Consider the following 23,184-nt stretch of genomic DNA (forward strand, 5'->3'; position numbering starts at 1 on the left):
ACCGGTTTCAGGCTCTGTCTCAGGCTGATATTGACCTTCGGTCTGACATGGCTGCTTGTCCTGTTCCAGAGGTTGCCCCTCAGTCTGCAAGATCCGGGCGGTCGCAGAGGGTGGGCTTACTGGTAGTTGGGAGCTCCAACGTCAGGCGCGTAATGGGGTCCCTTAGGGAAATGGCAGCAAGAGAGGGGAAGAAAACCAATGTGCACTCCGTGTGCATACCGGGGGGAGTCATTCCAGATGTGGACAGGGTCCTTCCGGATGCCATGAAGGGTACAGGGTGCACCCATCTGCAGGTGGTCGCTCATGTCGGCACCAATGATGTGTGTCGCTATGGATCGGAGGAAAACCTCTCTGGCTTAAGGCAGCAATCTAATTTGGTGAAGACTGCCAGTCTCGCTAGCGGTATGAAAGCAGAGCTCACCATCTGCAGCATCGTCGACAGGACTGACCGCGGACCTTTGGTACAGAGCCGAGTGGAGGGTCTGAATCAGAGGCTGAGAGGGTTCTGCGACCATGTGAGCTGCAGATTCCTCGACTTGCGCCATAGGGTGGTGGGGTTTCGGGTTCCGCTGGATAGGTCAGGAGTCCACTACACACAACAAGCGGCTACATGGGTAGCAGGGGTTGTGTGGCGTGGGCTGGGCGGTTTTTTAGGTTAGATGGCCTTGGGAAAGTACAGAAAGGGCAACAGCCTCAACGGGTGCGGGGCAAAGTCAGGACATGCGGGGACCAAGCAGCAATCGGTATTGTAATTGTCAACTGTCGAAGCTGCGTTGGTAAAGTACCGGAACTTCAAGCGCTGAAAGAAAGCACCGAAGCTGAAATCGTTATAGGTACAGAAAGCTGGCTGAAGCCAGAGATAAATTCTGCCGAAATTTTTACAAAGGCACAGACGGTGTTTAGAAAGGATAGATTGCATGCAAACGGTGGTGGAGTGTTCGTCGCTGTTAGTAGTAGTTTATCCTGTAGTGAAGTAGAAGTGGATAGTTCCTGTGAATTATTATGGGTGGAGGTTGCACTCATCAACCGAGCTAGGTTAATAATTGGCTCCTTTTACCGACTTCCCAACTCAGCAGCATTAGTGGCAGAACAACTGAGAGAAAATTTGGAATACATTTCACATAAATTGTCTCAGCATGTTATAGTCTTAGGTGGAGATTTCAATTTACCAGATATAGACTGGGACACTCAGATGTTTAGGACGGGTGGTAGGGACAGAGCATCGAGTGACATTATACTGAGTGCACTATCCGAAAATTACCTCGAGCAATTAAACAGAGAACCGACTCGTGGAGATAACATCTTGGACCTACTGATAACGAATAGACCCGAACTTTTCGACTCTGTATGTGCAGAACAGGGAATCAGTGATCATAAGGCCGTTTCAGCATCCCTGAATATGGAAGTTAATAGGAATATAAAAAAAGGAAGGAAGGTTTATCTGTTTAGCAAGAGTAATAGAAGGCAGATTTCAGACTACCTAACAGATCAAAACGAAAATTTCTGTTCCGACACTGACAATGTTGAGTGTTTATCGAAAAAGTTCAAGGCAATCTAAAATGCGTTTTAGACAGGTACGTGCCGAGTAAAACTGTGAGGGACGGGAAAAACCCACCGTGGTATAACAACAAAGTTAGGAAACTACTGCGAAAGCAAAGAGAGCTTCACTCCAAGTTTAAACGCAGCCAAAACCTCTCAGACAAACAGAAGCTAAACGATGTCAAAGTTAGCGTAAGGAGGGCTATGCGTGAAGCGTTCGGTGAATTCGAAAGTAAAATTCTATGTACCGACTTGACAGAAAATCCTAGGAAGTTCTGGTCTTACGTTAAATCAGTAACTGGCTCGAAACAGCATATCCAGACACTCCGGGATGACACGCGTAAAGCTGAAATACTAAACACCTTTTTCCAAAGCTGTTTCACAGAGGAAGACCGCACTGCAGTTCCTTCTCTAAATCCTCGCACAAACGAAAAAATGGCTGACATAGAAATAAGTGTCCAAGGAATAGAAAAGCAACTGGAATCACTCAACTGAGGAAAGTCCACTGGACCTGACGAGATACCAGTTCGATTCTACACAGAGTACGCGAAAGAACTTGCCCCCCTTCTAACAGCCGTGTACCGCAAATCTCTAGAGGAACGGAGGGTTCCAAATGATTGGAAAAGAGCACACGTAGTCCCAGTCTTCAAGAAGGGTCGTCGAGCAGATGCGCAAAACTATAGACCTATATCTCTGACGTCGATCTGTTGTAGAATTTTAGAACATGTTTTTTGCTCGAGTATCATGTCGTTTTTGGAAACCCAGAATCTACTATGTAGGAATCAACATGGATTCCGGAAACAGCGATCGTGTGAGACCCAACTCGCTTTATTTGTTCATGAGACCCAGAAAATATTAGATACAGGCTCCCAGGTAGATGCTATTTTTCTTGACTTCCGTAAGGCGTTCGATACAGTTCCGCACTGTCGCCTGATAAACAAAGTAAGAGCCTACGGAATATCAGACCAGCTGTGTGGCTGGATTGAAGAGTTTTTAGCAAACAGAACACAGGATGTTGTTATCAATGGAGAGACGTCTACAGACGTTAAAGTAACCTCTGGCGTGCCACAGGGGAGTGTTATGGGACCATTGCTTTTCACAATATACACTCCTGGAAATGGAAAAAAGAACACATTGACACCGGTGTGTCAGACCCACCGTACTTGCTCCGGACACTGCGAGAGGGCTGTACAAGCAATGATCACACGCACGGCACAGCGGACACACCAGGAACCGCGATGTTGGCCGTCGAATGGCGCTAGCTGCGCAGCATTTGTGCACCGCCGCCGTCAGTGTCAGCCAGTTTGCCGTGGCATACGGAGCTCCATCGCAGTCTTTAACACTGGTAGCATGCCGCGACAGCGTGGACGTGAACCGTATGTGCAGTTGACGGACTTTGAGCGAGGGCGTATAGTGGGCATGCGGGAGGCCGGGTGGACGTACCGCCGAATTGCTCAACACGTGGGGCGTGAGGTCTCCACAGTACATCGATGTTGTCGCCAGTGGTCGGCGGAAGGTGCACGTGCCCGTCGACCTGGGACCGGACCGCAGCGACGCACGGATGCACGCCAAGACCGTAGGATCCTACGCAGTGCCGTAGGGGACCGCACCGCCACTTCCCAGCAAATTAGGGACACTGTTGCTCCTGGGGTATCGGCGAGGACCATTCGCAACCGTCTCCATGAAGCTGGGCTACGGTCCCGCACACCGTTAGGCCGTCTTCCGCTTACGCCCCAACATCGTGCAGCCCGCCTCCAGTGGTGTCGCGACAGGCGTGAATGGAGGGACGAATGGAGACGTGTCGTCTTCAGCGATGAGAGTCGCTTCTGCCTTGGTGCCAATGATGGTCGTATGCGTGTTTGGCGCCGTGCAGGTGAGCGCCACAATCAGGACTGCATACGACCGAGGCACACAGGGCCAACACCCGGCATCATGGTGTGGGGAGCGATCTCCTACACTGGCCGTACACCACTGGTGATCGTCGAGGGGACACTGAATAGTGCACGGTACATCCAAACCGTCATCGAACCCATCGTTCTACCATTCCTAGACCGGCAAGGGAACTTGCTGTTCCAACAGGACAGTGCAAGTCCGCATGTATCCCGTGCCACCCAACGTGCTCTAGAAGGTGTAAGTCAACTACCCTGGCCAGCAAGATCTCCGGATCTGTCCCCCATTGAGCATGTTTGGGACTGGATGAAGCGTCGTCTCAAGCGGTCTGCACGTCCAGCACGAACGCTGGTCCAACTGAGGCGCCAGGTGGAAATGGCATGGCAAGCCGTTCCACAGGACTACATCCAGCATCTCTACGATCGTCTCCATGGGAGAATAGCAGCCTGCATTGCTGCGAAAGGTGGATATACACTGTACTAGTGCCGACATTGTGCATGCTCTGTTGCCTGTGTCTATGTGCCTGTGGTTCTGTCAGTGTGATCATGTGATGTATCTGACCCCAGGAATGTGTCAATAAAGTTTCCCCTTCCTGGGACAATGAATTCACGGTGTTCTTATTTCAATTTCCAGGAGTGTATATAAATGACCTAGTAGATAGTGTCGGAAGTTCCATGCGGCTTTTCGCGGATGATGCTGTAGTATACAGAGAAGTTGCAGCATTAGAAAATTGTAGCGAAATGCAGGAAGATCTGCAGCGGATAGGCACTTGGTGCAGGGAGTGGCAACTGTCCCTTAACATAGACAAATGTAATGTATTGCGAATACATAGAAAGAAGGATCCTTTATTGTATGATTATATGATAGCGGAACAAACACTGGTAGCAGTTACTTCTGTAAAATATCTGGGAGCATGCGTGCGGAACGATTTGAAGTGGAATGATCATATAAAATTAATTGTTGGTAAGGCGGGTACCAGGTTGAGATTCATTGGGAGAGTGCTTAGAAAATGTAGTCCATCAACAAAGGAGGTGGCTTACAAAACACTTGAGTATTGCTCATCAGTGTGGGATCCGTACCAGATCGGATTGACGGAGGAGGTAGAGAAGATCCAAAGAAGAGCGGCGCGTTTCGTCACAGGGTTATTTGGTAACCGTGATAGCGTTACGGAGATGTTTAATAAACTCAAGTGGCAGACTCTGCAAGAGAGGCGCTCTGCATCGCGGTGTAGCTTGCTCGCCAGGTTTCGAGAGGGTGCGTTTCTGGATGAGGTATCGAATATATTGCTTCCCCCTACTTATACCTCCCGAGGAGATCACGAATGTAAAATTAGAGAGATTAGAGCGCGCACGGAGGCTTTCAGAGAGTCGTTCTTTCCGCGAACCATACGCGACTGGAACAGGAAAGGGAGGTAATGACAGTGGCACGTAAAGTGCCGTCCGCCACACACCGTTGGGTGGCTTGCGGAGTATAAATGTAGATGTAGATGTAGAACATGAGTGACTAGAAGTGACCGACAACAAGCTCCGAATGATCAAGCCCACAACTCGGCTGTAGCGCACTTCCTTCCAGCCACGTCGACGGGACGAGGTCATCCTTACTAGTCTTCGCATCGGCCACAGCCCTATGACGCAAGGGTTTTTACTCCGGCGAGAGGACCCTCCGATGTGCAGTTCTTGTGGTGTGCAGATCACGGTGCACCATCTTTTATTGGACTGCATTTTATTTGCTGACCAGCGGACTGCAGCGGATTTGCCGGAGGATCTGCAGTCTATTTTATGCAATGCTCAAACGAATGTGGTTCGGGTTTTAAAGTTCTGTGAATTGTCCCACAATTTTAGCAAGATTTTGTGGAGATATTTCTAATGTGTCAACGGGGGTGGCTGGATCGCCCAAATTTTTTCGTAAGTGATCAGCCAGTCTCACTTCCCTGTGCTGTTCTTTTAGCTCTTTTGTGGTTTTTTTCCCTCTTTTACTTTCTTGATTAGCTATCTTGCCTCCTCATTGGTTTTAATGCATGTGAGAGTGCCTGTGCGATAGTCATTGTGTGGTCGTTTCGTGTGCATGCGTGTACGACAGTTTTCGTTCTTGTTTGTTTTCATCGATGTAAGGGCGCTGATAACCTCGCTGTTGGGCGCCCATACGTTCCCAAACCACACACACACATACTTTAGTCATCCGGTATTTGAGAATGAGAGAACATATAGACTTGCAACAAACTTAGTACATAATTTCAAACCTTTATGAAACCTTTTCTCTCTGAAAACCTTCACAAAAAAGATGAAATGAAATAAGTTTATCTCTTACTATATTTTCGCTGTCCATGCAGTAAAACTCCAACACGAAGAAAGACTTTCTCATTTAATGCTTATTTACTACTAATTGTGTCGTCATACATTTAACAGATAATATTCACATATACCGCTGAACGTACCATAAAAATTATATCATTATACGACACTTAGTACAGGAGATAAGACTTCATAAACACTGAAAACGTGAAAACTACTGCATCAGGCAGGACGCTTACATTTATTACTTCGTTCGTGCTAATTCTGTTCGCAACACTCTTCGCAGACAGTATCCACATTAGCCGCTGAATGCACCGGCAAAAATATATCATTGTGTGACACGTAGTTCGGGAAATATGATGTCAAATACTGAGTTGCGAGAAAAAATGCCGCATCGTGAGTTATTTTTATTTATTTATTAATTTTTTTTTTTTTGAGTCATCGGTCTCCTAGATGGTTTAATGCGGCCCTCCACAAGTTCCTCTCCTGTGCCAACCACTCCATCTCAGAGTAGTAGCACTTGCGGGCTACGTCTCAAACTTGCTGGATGTATTCCGATCTCTGTCTACCTGAACACTTCCTGCCCTCTACAGTTCCCTCTAGTACCAGGGAAGTCATTCTCTGATGTCTTAACAGATGCTCTGTCAACCTGTTCCTTCTCCCTGTCAGTGTTTTCCAAATATTCTTTTCCTCTCCGATTCTGCGCAGAAGCTCCTCATTCGTCACCCTCTCAATCCATTTAATTTTTTAACATTCGTCTGTAGCACCACATCTCAAATGCCTCGATTCTCTTGTGTTCCGGTTTTCCCACAGTCCATGTTTCATTAACATATAATGCTGTGCTCCAAAAGTGCATTTACAGAAATTTTTTCTTCAGTTTAAGGTCTATCTTTGATACTAGTGGATTTCTTTTGGCGAAGAATATCTTTTTTGCCAGCCCTAGTCTGCTATTGACGTCCTCCTTGCTCCGTTCCACGTTGGTTATTTTGCTGCCTACTTCGTGACCATTAATCCTGATGTTAAGTTTCCGTCTGTTCTCATTTCTGCTATTTTTCATTACTTTTGTCCTTCTTCGATGTACTCTCGGTCCATATGCTGAAGTCATTAGACTGTTCATTCCATTTAGCAATCATGTAATTCTTCCTTACTTTCACTCAGGATACAAATGTCATCAGCGAATCCTATCACTGATACTCGTCTTGAATTGTAACCCGCTCCTGAATCTTTATTTTACTACCACCATTGCTTTCTCGCTGTATACATTGAAAAATATGGGCGAAAGACTTCCTCGTCTTACATCCTTTTTACACTCTGTTCTTGGTCGGCCACTCTTATTATTCCCCCTTGGTTCTAGCCCCAATTTACATTGTCAAACGCTTTTTCCAGGTCGATAAACCCTATGAACGTGTGTTGATTTGACTTTAGTCTTGCATCCGTTATCAACCGCAACGTCAGAATAGCCTCTTTGGTGCCTTTACCTTTTCTGAAGCCAAACTGATCGTGATCTAACACATCCTCAATTTTCTTTTCCATTCTTCTGTATATTATTCTTGTCAGCAACGTGGATGAATGTGCTGTTAAGCTGATTGTGCGATAATTCTCACATCTGTCAGTTACTGCAGTCTAAGGAATTGTGTGGATGATGTTTTTCCGAAAGTCAGATGTTATGTCGCCAGACTCATACATTCGACATACCAACTTGAATAGTCGGTATGTTGCTACTTCCCCCCAATGATGTTAGAAATCCTGATGGAATGTTATCTACCCCTTCTGCCTTATTCGTTCTTAAGTCCTCTAAAGTTCTCTTGAATTCTGATTCTAATAGTAGATCCCCTATCTCCTATATATCGTTTCTGTTTCTTCTTCTATCACATCATACATATCCCCCCCTTCATAGAGGCCGCCAATGCACTCTTCCCATCCATCCGCTCTCTTCTCTGCATTTGACAGTAAAATTCCCGTTGTATTCTTAATGTTGCCAACCTTTCTTTTGTTTTAGTGATGGCTGTTTTACTTTCCTGTATTCTGAGTCAGTCCTTCCGACCATCATTTCTCTTTCGATTTCTTCACATTTTTCCTGCAGCCATTTCGTCTTAGCTTCCCTGCACTTCCTATTTATTTCATTCCCCAACATCTTGTATTTTTCTATTCCTGAATTTCCCTAAACATTTTTATACTTTCTTCTTTCATCGATTAATTGAATTATTTCTTTTGTTTCTTTTCAGTTACCTTCTTTGTACCTATGTTTTTCTTTCCAACTTCTGTGACTGCCCTATTTAGAGATGTCCATCCCTCTTCAACTGTACTGCCTATTGATCTCTTCCTTACTGCTGCATCTATAGCTTTAGAGAACTACAAGCGTATCTCCTCATTCCTTGGTATTTTGTATCCGACTTCTTTGCGTATTCCAAGTATATCTCCTCTTCTTGTGATCCTTGAACAGTGTATTCACTATTATTAGCTGAACTTTATTTCAGAATTCAGTCTTTCTCCTCTGTTATTCCTTGTCCCAAGCGCACATTCTCCAGTAACCTTTTCATCTATTCCTTTCCCTGTAACTGCATTCCAGCCCCCCCCCCTCCCCAATGACTTTAGATTTTCATCTCCTTTTACGAACTTTATTAACCTTTCAATATCCACATGTACTTTCTCTATCTCTTCATCTCCAGTTATCGTTGTCGGTGTTGGTTCACTGTTGATTCTGATGAGAACAACCCTACCACTGAACTGTTCACGTAAGACACTCTTCGCCCTGTCTTCCTATTCCTAATGAATCCTACTCCCGTTATACCATTTTCTGCTGCTGTTGATATTACCCTATACTCATCTGACAAGAAATTCTTGCCTTCTTTCCATTTCACTTCACTGACACCTAATATATCTAGATCGAGACCTTGCATTTCCCTTTTCAGATTTTCTGGTTTCCCTCTCATGTTCAAGCTTCTGACATTCCTCGCTCCGACTCGTAGAACGTTATCCTTCCGTTGTTTATTCAATCTTTTTGTCATGGTCGCCTCACCCTTGACAATCCCCTTCCAGAAGCCCTAATGGGGGATTATTCCGGAATCTTTTGCCAATGGAGAGATCAGCATCATACGTCTTCAATTACAGCCCACATGTGCTGTGGATACACCGTATGTGTCTTTAATATTGTGGTTTCCATTACGTTCTGCGCCATGCCGTTGATCATTGCTGTTTCTTCCGCGTTTAGGGGCAGTTTGCCACCCCAAGGACACGGTAACGTCCCGAAGTTCTGCCCACTCTTCCACACACCGACAAGGCCGTTGGTGGAACGAGGGCGATTTCGTAATCCGGATTATTAATCAAAATTTAAGCGCTGGCGGGTTTCGGACCCGAGACAGATGACGTTTTGCATACTAAACAGAGACGCAACCCCTAGACCACATCTTACAATGTTATTTACAATAGACATCAATTTTGTGATTTCAAAGAAATTGAGTGCACGATGACTAAGAAAATTTATGAATCTTTCTCAGTCTCATTTAAATTTCACGGAGGTGTGTTCTGACTTTGCAACAAAATGACAAGCCTGTAATACATGAATCGTTTTATACATATGATAAATGTATTATACAGTAGTTACAGTATGTTACTGTGTTACATTTTGTCATGTTTTTCTCTTCTTTTTCAGATTAGAAACAACTTAATGTGTCGGTGAAATTCGTATCTTGCGTAAACTGTCGTATTTTGGGGCCAATAAATGCAATAAATACTCCCTCTATAATCTTTTCCCCGCTGATGTTGAGAAAGTTTGTCTTCAGGTGCGCAAAATCTTCCCGTTCTCTGTCCAGTGTTTTTACAGATCCCTTAATTAGTCCAATTTTAATGCGCAGCGGTTGGAGATATACATCTTCAGGGTTTACTAACAGCTCATACGACGCACTCGTTTTACCTAGAATGGTGGTCACTCTCTATGTTTTTTCGTGCTGGGACTGTCCCGTTAGCATAGAAAGCAGCAGCACTTCGTGTAATTTGTTTGCATACCAGTCAACAGACCTATTACTTTGAACTGCACACAATTTACATTTACACAAATCGTAGTGTGAGTGAGTAGGAAAACCTCGAGTATTTTCATGAGCCTTTTTCTTGCTTATTGTGTAACTGACTTGAACTTTTGTGATACTGTATTCCTATAGCACGTGTGTCTTTTCAGGGTTACATTCGAACCTTACTTCATTTTTATGGGTGAAAATGCGCGACCGCACGGAACAGTGCTCGTGGAGGAACTCTTGGAACGGGAAAATGTTCGCCGAATGCACTGGCCTGTCCATCCCCCCAATCTAAATCCCATAGAACACATGTGCGACGCATTTTGGGGACGTACTGCATCACGCCCGCACGAACCAATGACTATCCAGCAACTGTCAACCGCGCTGATGAAGAAATAGAACGCTCTAGCACAAGAATCCCTCACCAACCTTCCGTTGCAGGGCGAGCATTGTGGTCCGTATTGATCACACACCCCATTAGGGAGAACGTCCCGCCGTTTGTAATGTTCAGAGGACCATTGTGAATCGCTGCCACTTCAATGTAGTTATTGTCAGTTACTAAACAACGTCATTTCTGTTCGTCTCGTTGCGTATTTCTTTCACTCACGTTCTGCACTATCCTGTAGCAGTTCTTTCCATCTATGGTCCAAGTTTCGTAGAGCTGTGCTACTTAATAGTGGCACATCATCCGAAAGCCACTTTCGCCCTTAATTTTGCACAGCAGTGTATACATACGACTCGTAAATACTTGCAATTACCGTATATAATTGTTTTTCTCCTGATTTATTTTTGAATATTTACCATCCCATACCTCACGGTGGACTTAAAAATAAATAATAAATTGAGCAGATTTATTCGTGCATTTGATTGTTCTTCTGGAAAAGATCTTTTGCCACTTAAAGGGTTAAACGGGCTAAGCTGCACTGCCATGGTTCCTTATTCTGTGACGAAAGCTAGCACCAGACCAACAAACTCATAAAAATTATTTCACTTCGCGCATACCACGTAATGAAAACACTGTTAACGAAAAACTATCGCCCGCATCTCGTGGTCGTGCGGTAGCGTTCTTGCTTCCCACGCCCGGGTTCCCGGGTTCGATTCCCGGCGGGGTCAGGGATTTTCTCTGCCTCGTGATGGCTGGGTGTTGTGTGATGTCCTTAGGTTAGTTAGGTTTAAGTAGTTCTAAGTTCTAGGGGACTGATGACCATAGATGTTAAGTCCCATAGTGCTCAGAGCCATTTGAACCATTTTTTTTTTTTGAAAAACTATCAGCCAAACGTAAGAAAAGTTATTCCAGTCACTGAAAATAAAAGAGAGTGCTTCGCATTTGCGGCTGTTTACTTGACTACGACAAACAAAGACGTACAATTAAGGTTTTTTACACATTCTTGTTCTCATAGCATCTCTTGAGAACATCCTTATTTCCTGTCTGATGAGCGTAGCTCATTTCAAGCATCCTTCGTCTCAAACTTTTGGACTCTCTTCTTGGGATACAAATCCTGTGAATGTGTTTTGCTTTCATTTAAGCTTCGCTTTCATTTTCAAGCGCAATGTCAGAGCTGCTTCTTTGGTGCCTTCAATGCAGAGATGCAGGAAAGGAGCGTAAGGTACATAATGGTTTATTTCCGGCTCCCTTCCCTGATTATTTAGATTCTTCATGTATATCGGAACTCTGAATTAAAAGTTCAATTTTTTTCTTTATTTCCAATGGCGCAGAAACTGTTTCAACATCAGTTCGACCCGATTTATTTCAGACTAGAAGAAGTTGCGCTTATATATCGTATAGATTACAGCATATTTGACGGACTTACTTCAAGAACTGGAAACCTATCCGTATAATTTGTCGTTAAAGTCGTTCTGGTGGCTTATTCTTTCCCCTCCCATATTACAGAATCTCTGCAAACTGCTTCATCCTTACAACGAGACAACTCCAAACTGACCTCATATTTCAAGGAGAAGAAAGACACACTTGCAAGGTATCAGTCCAGCAAACGACCCCGCACAAAAATTTGTGCCACTGTTCTGATAGTACGCAGCTATGACCATCTGAAAGAGCAGCTTTTAAACTCTGGCGGGCACAGGTCGTTTGCCACTCACTTTGCCCCACAGCAACCACCTAACGCCTCAGCGCGGAGCACTGCACTGCGGGGTGACAACGAGAGTCCTCTTATTCGAGGGATGTCGAAGGCGAGGGAATAATAGGGGGGAGGTGGACGCATCTACCCAATGTGTTTCGAAATCCTGTTGCACAAAAGATGATAACTAATACGAGTACTTAATACGTCAACGTCACACACGGGTAGGGGGCTCGTATCTTCAATATTATTTTAACAATCTACATCTACATCTATACTCCGCGAGCCACCTTACGGTGTGTGGCGGAGGGTACTTATTGTACCACTATCTGATCCCCCCTTCCCTGTTCCATTCACGAATTGTGCGTGGGAAGAACGACTGCTTGTAAGTCTCCGTATTTGCTCTAATTTCTCGGATCTTTTCGTTGTGATCATTACGCGAGATATATGTGGGCGGTAGTAATATGTTGCCCATCTCTTCCCGGAATGTGCTCTCTCGTAATTTCGATAATAAACCTCTCCGTATTGCGTAACGCCTTTCTTGAAGTGTCCGCCACTGGAGCTTGTTCAGCATCTCCGTAACGCTCTCGCGCTGACTAAATGTCCCCATGACGAATCGCGCTGCTTTTCGCTGGATCATGTCTATCTCTTCTATTAATCCAACTTGGTAAGGGTCCCATACTGGTGAGCAATACTCAAGAATCGGACGAACAAGCGTTTTGTAAGCTACTTCTTTCGTCGATGAGTCACATTTTCTTAGAATTCTTCCTATGAATCTCAACCTGGCGCCTGCTTTTCCCACTATTTGTTTTATGTGATCATTCCACTTCAGATCGCTCCGGATAGTAACTCCTAAGTATTTTACGGTCGTTACCGCTTCCAATGATTTACCACCTATGGCATAATCGTACTGGAATGGATTTCTGCTCCTATGTATGCGCATTATATTACATTTATCTACGTTTAGGGAAAGCTGCCAGCTGTCGCACCATTCATTAATCCTCTGCAGGTCTTCCTGGAGTACGTACGAGTCTTCTGATGTTGCTACTTTCTTGTAGACAACCGTGTCATCTGCAAATAGCCTCACGGAGCTACCGATGTTGTCAACTAAGTCATTTATGTATATTGTAAACAATAAAGGTCCTATCACGCTTCCTTGCGGTACTCCCGAAATTACCTCTACATCTGCAGATTTTGAACCGTTAAGAATGACATGTTGTGTTCTTTCTTCTAGGAAATCCTGAATCCAATCACAAACCTGGTCCGATATTCCGTAAGCTCGTATTTTTTTCACTAAACGTAAGTGCGGAACCGTATAAAATGCCTTCCTGAAGTCCAGGAATACGGCATCAATCTGCTCGCCAGTGTCTACGGCACTGTGAATTTCTTGGACAAATAGGGCGAGCTGAGTTTCATATGATCTCTGTTTGCGGAATCCATGTTGGTTATGATGAAGGAGATTTGTATTATCTAAGAACGTCATAATACGAGAACATAAAACATGTTCCATTATTCTACAACAGATTGACGTAAGCGAAATAGGCCTATAATTATTCGCCTCTGATTTATGACCCTTCTTGAAAATGGGAACGACCTGCGCTTTCTTCCAGTCGCTAGGTACTTTACGTTCTTCCAGAGATCTACGATAAATTGCTGATAGAAAGGGGGCAAGTTCTTTAGCATAATCACTGTAGAATCTTAAGGGTATCTCGTCTGGTCCGGATGCTTTTCCGCTACTAAGTGATAGCAGTTGTTTTTCAATTCCGATATCATTTATTTCAATATTTTCCATTTTGGCGTCCGTGCGACGGCTGAAGTCAGGGACCGTGTTACGATTTTCCACAGTGAAACAGTTTCGGAACACTGAATTCAGTATTTCTGCCTTTCTTCGGTCGTCCTCTGTTTCGGTGCCACCGTGGTCAACGAGTGACTGAATAGGGGATTTAGATCCGCTTACCGATTTTACATATGACCAAAACTTTTTAGGGTTCTTGTTTAGATTGTTTGCCAATGTTTTATGTTCGAATTCGTTGAATGCTTTTCTCATTGCTCTCTTTACGCTCTTTTTCGCTTCGTTCAGCTTTTCCTTATCAGCTATGATTCGACTACTCTTAAACCTATGATGAAGCTTTCTTTGTTTCCGTAGTACCTTTCGTACATGATTGTTATACCACGGTGGATCTTTCCCCTCGCTTTGGACCTTAGTCGGTACGAACTTATCTAAGGCGTACTGGACGATGTTTCTGAATTTTTTCCATTTTTGTTCCACATCCTCTTCCTCAGAAATGAACGTTTGATGGTGGTCACTCAGATATTCTGCGATTTGTGCCCTATCACTCTTGTTAAGCAAATATATTTTCCTTCCTTTCTTGGCATTTCTTATTACACTTGTAGTCATTGATGCAACCACTGACTTATGATCACTGATACCCTCTTCTACATTCACGGAGTCGAAAAGTTCCGGTCTATTTGTTGCTATGAGGTCTAAAACGTTAGCTTCACGAGTTGGTTCTCTAACTATCTGCTCGAAGTAATTCTCGGACAAGGCAGTCAGGATAATGTCACAAGAGTCTCTGTCCCTGGCTCCAGTTCTGATTGTGTGACTATCCCATTCTATACCTAGTAGATTGAAGTCTCCCCCTATTACAATAGTATGATCACGAAACTTCTTCACGACGTTCTGCAGGTTCTCTCTGAGGCGCTCAACTACTACGGTTGCTGATGCAGGTGGTCTATAGAAGCATCCGACTATCATATCTGACCCACCTTTGATACTTAACCCAGATTATTTCACATTCGCATTCGCTAATAACTTCACTGGATATTATTGAATTCTTTACTGCTATAAATACTCCTCCACCATTGGCGTTTATCCTATCCTTGCGGTATATATTCCATTCTGTGTCTAGGATTTCGTTACTGTTCACTTCCGGTTTTAACCAACTTTCCGTTCCTAATACTATATGCGCACTATTTCCTTCAATAAGAGATACTAATTCAGGAACCTTGCCCTGGATACTCCTGCAGTTTACCAATATTACGTTAACTTTTCCTGTTTTTGGTCTCTGAGGACGGACGTTCTTTATCAACGATGATACTGTTCTCTCTGGTAAGCCGTCAGGTATTTTATCGTTTCGCCCAAGGGGGGGGGGGGGTCCCTCTAACCTAAAAAAACCCCGTGTGCACGCCACACGTACTCTGCTACCCTAGTAGCTGCTTCCGGTGTGTATTCTCGTACTGACATTTTGGAGCTGTATGTACGCCTCAAAATCAGATGAACAAACCTAAATATCTCAAGAATTGATACCAAACACGTTGAAGAACATCGCATCTCCTATAAATGTACTTCAATTTAACAGTGTTAGCTTTAAAATCCAAAGGAAATGAAGCACAATAGTGATGTTAATAATTAAATAGCGATGCTCTATTTCTTTAATGACACTAATTCGTTTCATTCTTTTACACTGCAGTTGTGAATCGCATTATAAAAACATCCAAACCAAAAAGATATTTGGCTCTAGCTACGGGTTAGTAATTGCACACTTTGATGCAATGAACAAAGCATGCTAACAATGCGAAAACAGTAGTTTAGAAAGTCTCTGTATGTCCATCTTTTTAGACATCGTTGCGGGACTCAGCTGTTCGATACAGGATATCTAATTAAACGTCTTTCAGCCGTCTAATTTCCAATCTTATTTTACTTGGCAACCAGTTTCAGCGTTTTACTATGTTATCTTCATCGCAACCGTGGTAGAATCTTCCTAAAGTCGGTCAGGCGCCTGAGCATAGGGTAGTAAAACGCTGAAACTGATTGCCAAGTAAAATAAGGTTGGAAACTACACGGCTGGAAGGTGTTTAATTAGACATCCTGCAGTCTAGAAACTTCTCTGTTAATTCACCGTAAGGGGAGACGTAGGGGAGACCGGGGTTTGTTCGCATAAGGCGCTAGTTAGCACACAGCTTCTATTCCCTGCCACCATGGAGTTACAGCGCTGTCTTCGTGCTATAGCTTTCGCCACGCGTGCTGGCGGGAGTCTGCAAGTGCGCTGATGCCGCACTCGGCCCTAGTCCCGCGTTGCGCTCTCCGTTTAACATTCGAAAGTGGCAGCTGTTCCTACAACGCAGTGGACTACGACGCTCAGGTTGATGTCGTGTACCTTGATTCCAGTAAGGCATTTGACACCGTCCCGCACTGCCGTTTAATGAAACAAAAAATAAAAAAGAAATACGCGCTTACGGAGTATCTAAGCAGACCTGCGATTGGATTCAAGACTTACTTGCAGATAGAACTCAACACGTCACTTTTAACGGAACTAAATCGACAGACGTGAAGGTAATATTCGGAGTACCACAAAAAATGGCTCTGAGCACTATGGGACTCAACTTCTGAGGTCATCAGTGCCCTAGAACTTAGAACTACTTAAGCCTAACTAAGCTAAGGACACCACACTCATCCATGCCCGAGGCAGGATTCGAACCTGCGACCGTAGCGGTCGCGCGGTTCCAGACTGAAGCCGCTCGGCCACTCCGGCCGGCGGAGTACCACAGAGAAGTGTGATAGGATCGTTGCTGTTTAGAATATATATAAATGATCTAGCAGCAAGCGTCGGGTGCTCTTTAAGGCTATTCGCAGATGGTGCAGTTGTCTATACCAAAATAGCAACGCCAGAAGATAGTAAGAATTTCCAGAACGACCTACATAGAATTGCTGAATGGTGCAGACTCTGGCAGTTGACCCTGAACGTAAATAAATCTAACACATTGCGCACACATAGGAAAAGAAATCTACTACTGTGCAGCTACATTATTGATGACAAAGTTGGCCGTCGTGGCCGAGCGGTTCTAGGCGCTACAGTCTGGAAACGCGCGATCGCTACGGTCTCAGGTTCGAATCCTGCCTCGGGAATGGATGTTTGTGATGTCCTTAGGTTAGTTAGGTTTAAGTAGTTCTAAGTTATAGGGGTCTGATGGCCTCAGATGTTAAGTCCCATAGTGCTCAGAGCCATTTGAATCATTTTTTTGATGACAAAGAGCTGGAGACAACGTCTGCCGTAAAATATCCAGGCGAATTTGTCCAGAGCGACTTTAAGTGGAATGACCATGTAAAACATATAGTGGGAAAAGCAGACACCAGACTCAGACTCATCGGAAGAATTATAAGGAAATGTAACGCATCCACGAAAGAAGTGCCTTATAAGGCGCTTGTTAACCCAATTCGTTAGTACTGTTCATCTATCTGTAATACCTATCAGGTGGTACTGATAGAGGACAGAGAGAATATCCAACGAAGAGCGGCGCTTTTTGTAACGGGACCGTTTATCTGGCAAGAGAACATTATGGAGATACTGAACAAACTCCACCGGCAGACGTTACAAGAGAAACGGTGTGAATCACGGAGAGTTTTACTATTGAAATTTCGGGACAGCACTTTTCAAGAGGAGTCGGGCAACATATTACTTCCTCCCCCTCCCCCCTCCCCCCCTCAGCCCTCCCCCCCCTCCCCCTCCCCACAATACATCTCGCGTACTGACCACGAGGAGAAAATTCGAGAAATTAGACCCAATACAGAGGCTTACCGGCAATCATTCTTCCCACGCACTATTCGCGAATGGAACAGAGTTGGAGGGACCAGATATTGTTACCGAAAATACACTCCACCACACACCATTAGGTGGCTTGCGAAGTATGATGTAGATGTAGAAGCCTGAGCGTCCGTAGTTGGCTAGCTCGAGAGCCAGTAGAGCGTCAGCAGCGAGACGGTGTGTTGATTTTCAAGCAGTTCTTGTTTCCCATTCCTTATTGAGTTTCGGCAATTTGACTCGAAGTAAAAATGTGTATCTTGTGGTACTATTTGTGTAATTTATTTTCTGAGTAGAAGTGATTGTGTAAACTGAAAATGGAAAAACAGGAAGAAAGAAATATTTTCCTTGCGCCACGTGGGTCGGCTTTCCAGACTACTCCTAGAGGCAGTTTGGCAGCAGGAAGAATGTGACTGAAAAAGGCAACTGAATTTCGGTGGCAAAGCAAAACCATAATCCAGAGTATCTATAAATATTTTTAAAAATCTTGTAGACAATGATGGTGGAGTGTTAGCATCTACATGCACGTTCTTTAGGATAGATTTATGGCAGACAGACCTAATCAATAGCGATCTACTGTTTTGGGGTGGCATTGTGTGGGGCCGACGCACGCCGCTGGTGGTCATGGAAGGTGCCGTAACGGCTGTACGATACGTGAATACCATTCTCCGACCGATAGTGCAACCATATCGGCAGCGTATTGGCGAGGCATTCGTCTTCATGGACGAAAATTCGCGGCCCCATCGTGCACATCTTGTGAATGACTTCTTTCAGGATAACATCGCTCGACTAGTGGCCAGCATGTTCTGCAGGCATGAACCCTATCGAACGTAGCTGGGATAGATTGAAAAGGGCTGTTCATGGACGACGTGACCCACCAACCACTCCGAATCGCCGTTAGGGAGTGGGACAATCTGGACCAACAGTGCCTTGATGACTTGTGGATAGTATGCTACGACGAATACAGACATCCATCAATGCAAGAGGACGTGCTGCTGGGCATTAGAGGTACATGTGTGTACAGCGGTCTAGACCGCCACCTCTAAAGGTCTCGCTGTATGGTGGTACAACGTGCAATGTGTGGTTTTCATGAGCAATAAAAAGGGCAGAAATGATGTATATGTTGATCTCTATTCCTATTTTCTGTAGAGGTTCCGAACTCTCGCAACCGAGGTGATGCAAAACTTTTTTTTATTTGCGTATATTTTTGTTCATGACTGGTCACATTATTTAATTTAGATGACATTCGAGAGGTAATGTAACGAAAAAAGAAAAACACGTGCATTTTCATGAAGTTGTAGCGAATTTCATGTTAATTGACTATTTAATACTTGCAATTAAATTTTCAAAGACGAGGGCAGGATTGGAAAGCCAAAGTCAAACATCGATAAATAATGATGCGAATGATGTTATTAAAATCAGTAATACAGCAAGTCACCATGTGCTAGACCACAATAGTACTGTACAATTACCCGTCGGATGTGCTCACGCCAATGGCCATACCATGCTGAATACACCGGTTCCCGTTCGATCACCAAAGTTAACCAATATCGGGGCCGGCTAGTACTTCAATGGCTGACCATCTGGCAGCAAAGGGTGCCGTTGGCTCTTAGGTGCGACACGCTGAGCATCGCTCCGCACGTCTGTTTATTACTCGCTGTACGAGGTACTGCGTTCGCTGTTGTGATTTAGAGCTCTCACTAGACATGGTGTTCTCTTACCACCAGGTATTGGTTTTAACAAAAGACGAAACTATTACAGCGAGTAACAGAGGTGCATGTGGCTATCAAGTTGCATGTGACTCACAGGATGGCAACAGCGCTTTTAACAGCCACCCACCATTAAGCCTGACCAGGTGCACCATCCACCATAACTTTTGTTTGCTTGGAAGCGCCACGAAAGAAGGACGCTCTATTTCAGACTGGTGGGTAAATTTTTTCGACGTAAAGTTTTTGACCTGGTTATTCGGTAGATCGAAATGAGCCGCTGCTGATGGTCGTTTTCGAAAGAGTGGCTAACAATGGTTCCGCTATGACAATCTGTTGTTTTTGATTTTTGGGACTGTGTGAAATCTATTTCGTTTTTGATATTGTCGTGGGGCTACCACCATTAGGTAACAAGTCAGTTGGCCTATCTATGACAAGTCGCCCCCCACACCTAGGCCATCCAACTCCTCCATTACTGTTCATTAAAAAGGGACAGTTCCTGTAAAATATGACTAAATACACTTTACCCCAGAAGAAATTTGCGCGTTCCTTACAGCCTGGCCACAACAACATTTCAAATCGTGACCAAAAAAGTAACGGTTTACTGCAAATCTAACAGACGGAAGGGCCAATAAGAAGAAAATTGCATGCACAGTCCAGAAGAGCGAATGACTTAGGTTGACAAGTCGAAGAAGCAAAAACGTCGCAAAAAATGTGGATTTGAATTTTCGTCGACGAATTCTGAAGGCGATATGTCAGACGTTACCTAAAGGTGGCAGGGGTAAAATACAGGGAGCGAAAGGCTACTTACAATTTGTACAGAAACCAGTCGGCAGTGATGAGATCGAGGGACATGAAAGGGAAGCAGTGGTTGGGAAGGGAGTGAGACAGGGTCGTAGCCTCTCTCCGATGTTATTCAATCTGTATATTGAGCAAGTAGTAAAGGAAACAAAAGAAAAATTCGGAGTAGGTATTAAAATCCATGGAGAAGAAATAAAAACTTTGAGGTTCGCCGATGACATTGTAATTCTGTCCGAAACAGCAAAGGACGTGGAAGAGCAGTTGAACGGAAGGGACAGTGTCTTGAAAGGAGGATATAAGATGAACATCAACAAAAGCAAAACGAGGATAATGGAATGAAGTCGAATTAAGTCGGGTGATGCTGAGGGAATTAGATTAGGAAATGAGACACTTCAAGTAGTAAAGGAGTTTTGCTATTTGGGGAGCAAAGTAACTGATGATGGTCGAAGTAGAGAGGATATAAAAAGTAGACTGGCAATGGCAAGGAAAGCATTTCTGAAGAAGAAAAATTTGTTAACATCGAGTACAGATTTAAGTGTCAGGAAGTCGTTTCTGAAAGTATTTGTATGGAGTGTAGCCATGTATGGAAATGAAACATGGACGATAAATAGTTTGGACAAGAAGAGAATATAAGCTTTCGAAATGTGGTGCTACAGAATAATGCTGGAGTTAGATGGGTAGATCACATAACTAATTAAGAGGTATTGAATAGGATTGGGGAGAAGAGGAGTTTGTGGCACAACTTGACTAGAAGAAGGGATCGGTTGGTAGGACATGTTCTGAGGCATCAAGGGATCACAAATTTAGCATTGGAGGGCAGCGTGGAGGGTAAAAATCGTAGAGGGAGACCAAGAGATGAATACACTAAGCAGATTCGGAAGGATGTAGGTTGCAGTAGGTACTGGGAGATGAAGAAGCTTGCACAGGATAGGGTAGCATGGAGAGCTGCATCAAACCAGTCTCAGCACTGAAGACCACAACAACAACAATGTTGCTTATAAATTTAACCTGAATCTACTTCTATCCGAGTATCATTTGTTCACGACGAATTTTATTTTTGAACCATTTATGCTTTAAAAAGTAAGTTACTACAAGTTTGATAAAATAAAATGTTTTTCCTCAAACATTTTTGTGCTCTACCTAAGTACACCTATGTATATCAAACTATGCCAGTTCGCCTCGGGAGCGGTTGGCATATTTCAAGCTTCGCACGTGCAGTAAATTGGCACAATTGCAAGCTTTTAGGAAACGTTTTTTTTTGGCGCTACCTAAACATGTATTTAATTAATGGTTCCTATGTGTTTTTGTTTTCGAAAAGATAAGCTATCCGCCGCATCCACCGGAATCTCTCTAAGTATTGCGCAAAACAACAGAAAAATTCAAAAAAGACGCACCAAATTGTATACCAACTAGCCCTGGTTTCCCCTAAAGTACATCGCACCAGGCAGCTGCAGTGGGGCAGAGAGAGTGAAAGTTTAAAAGCTGTACTTTCAGAAGGTCATAACGACGTACTGACAGAATTATAGCATAAATTTTCGCTAGGAATCGATTGCCGGGGCTGACAGTTTGCAAGTGTGCTTTTTTGCTTGAAATATGAGTTGAAGTTGGTGACGTTTCCTTGTTAGAATACGAAATTGCTGACTTAATGCCCAATGCACTACTTGTACCGGGTGATCAAAAAATCAGTATAAATTTTAAAACTGAATAAAAATGGTTCAAATGGCTCTGAGCACTATGGGACTTAACTTGTGAGGTTATCAGTCCCCTAGAACTTAGAACTACTTAAACCTAACTAACCTAAGGACATCACACACATCCATGCCCGAGGCAGGATTCGAACCTGCGACCGAAGCGGTCGCGCGGTTCCAGACCATAGCGCCTAGAACCGCTGGCCAAAAAATGAATAAATCACGGAATAATGTAGATAGAGAGGTACAAATTGACACACATGCTTGGAATGACATGGGGTTTTATTAGAACCAAAAAAAAAAAAAAAATACAAAAGTTCGTAAAATGTCCGACAGATGGCGCTTCATCTGATCAGAATATCAATAAATAGCATTACAAAGTAATACAAAGCAAAGATGATGTTCTTTACAGGAAATGCTCAATATGTCCACCATCATTCCTCAACATAGCTGTAGTCGAGGAATAATGTTGTGAACATCGCTGTAAAGCATGTTCGGAGTTATGGTGAGGCATTGGCGTTTGATATTGTCTTTCAGCATCCCTAGAGATGTCGGTCGATCACAATACACTTGCAATTTCAGTTAACCCCAAAGCCAATAATCGCACGGACTGAGGTCTGGGGACCTGGGAGGCCAAGCATGACGAAAGTGGCGGCTGAGCACACGATCATCACCAAACGACGCGCGCAAGAGATCTTTCACGCGTCTAGCAATATGGGGTGGAGCGCCATCCTGCATAAACATCGTACGTTCCAGCAGGTGTTTGTCTGCCAGGCTGGGGATGATGCGATTCTGTAACATATCGGCGTACCTCTCACCCGTCACGGTAGCAGTTACAAAACCAGAATCACGCATTTCCTCGAAGAAAAAAGGCCCGATAACGGTAGATGTGGTAAATCCAACCCATACCGTGACTTTCCCGTCGTGCAATGGAGTTTCCACGACAGTTCTAGGAGTTTCGGTACCCCAAATTCTGCAGTTGTGGGCGTTGACAGACCCTCGGAGCGTGAAATGAGCTTCGTCAGTCCACAACACGTTACTCACCCAATCGTCATCTTCTGCCATCTTTCGAAACGCCCACACCGCAAATGCCCTCCGCTTCACTAAATCGCCAGGTAACAGTTCATGATGCCGATGGATTTTGTACGGATAGCATCGGAGGATATGCCTAAGTGCCAACCAAACAGTAGTGTATGGAATGCCGGTGCGGCGTGCGACTGCACGAACGCTGACTTCCCCGTGCATAGACGAACCCGCTACAGTCTCCATTTCTTCCTGAACTGTCTCAGCAGCATTACGCCTTGTGCTCGGTCGGCCACTACGGGGTCTATCGTATAAACAACCCGTGGCTTCAAACTTCGAAATAATTCTCACCACAGCTGCATTTGTCAACGGACCTTTATACGTTCGAATGCCCTTCCTATGGCGATAGGATCGTAACGCTGAACTAGCACATTCCCCATTCTGATAATACAGCTTCACTAAAAGCGCCTTTTCAGGTAACGTCAACATGCTGCGACAGCTGGCGCATCTGATTCTCTCTCTCATTACATCTCCTTTTATACACGATTGTCATGCGCAGTCACTGACGTTTTGCTGTCCAGC

The 23,184-nt window shown here is 44.3% G+C and overlaps 1 pseudogene; it reads left to right on the plus strand.

The window, feature by feature from the left end:
* The first annotated feature begins 18,873 nt into the window (after positions 1–18,873).
* Positions 18,874–18,992, plus strand: LOC126208765 (5S ribosomal RNA; annotated as a pseudogene).
* The last annotated feature ends 4,192 nt before the right edge of the window (positions 18,993–23,184 follow it).

Source organism: Schistocerca nitens, chromosome 1 (assembly GCF_023898315.1).
Source record: "Schistocerca nitens isolate TAMUIC-IGC-003100 chromosome 1, iqSchNite1.1, whole genome shotgun sequence".
In the NCBI taxonomy this organism is placed as follows: Eukaryota; Metazoa; Arthropoda; class Insecta; order Orthoptera; family Acrididae; genus Schistocerca; species Schistocerca nitens.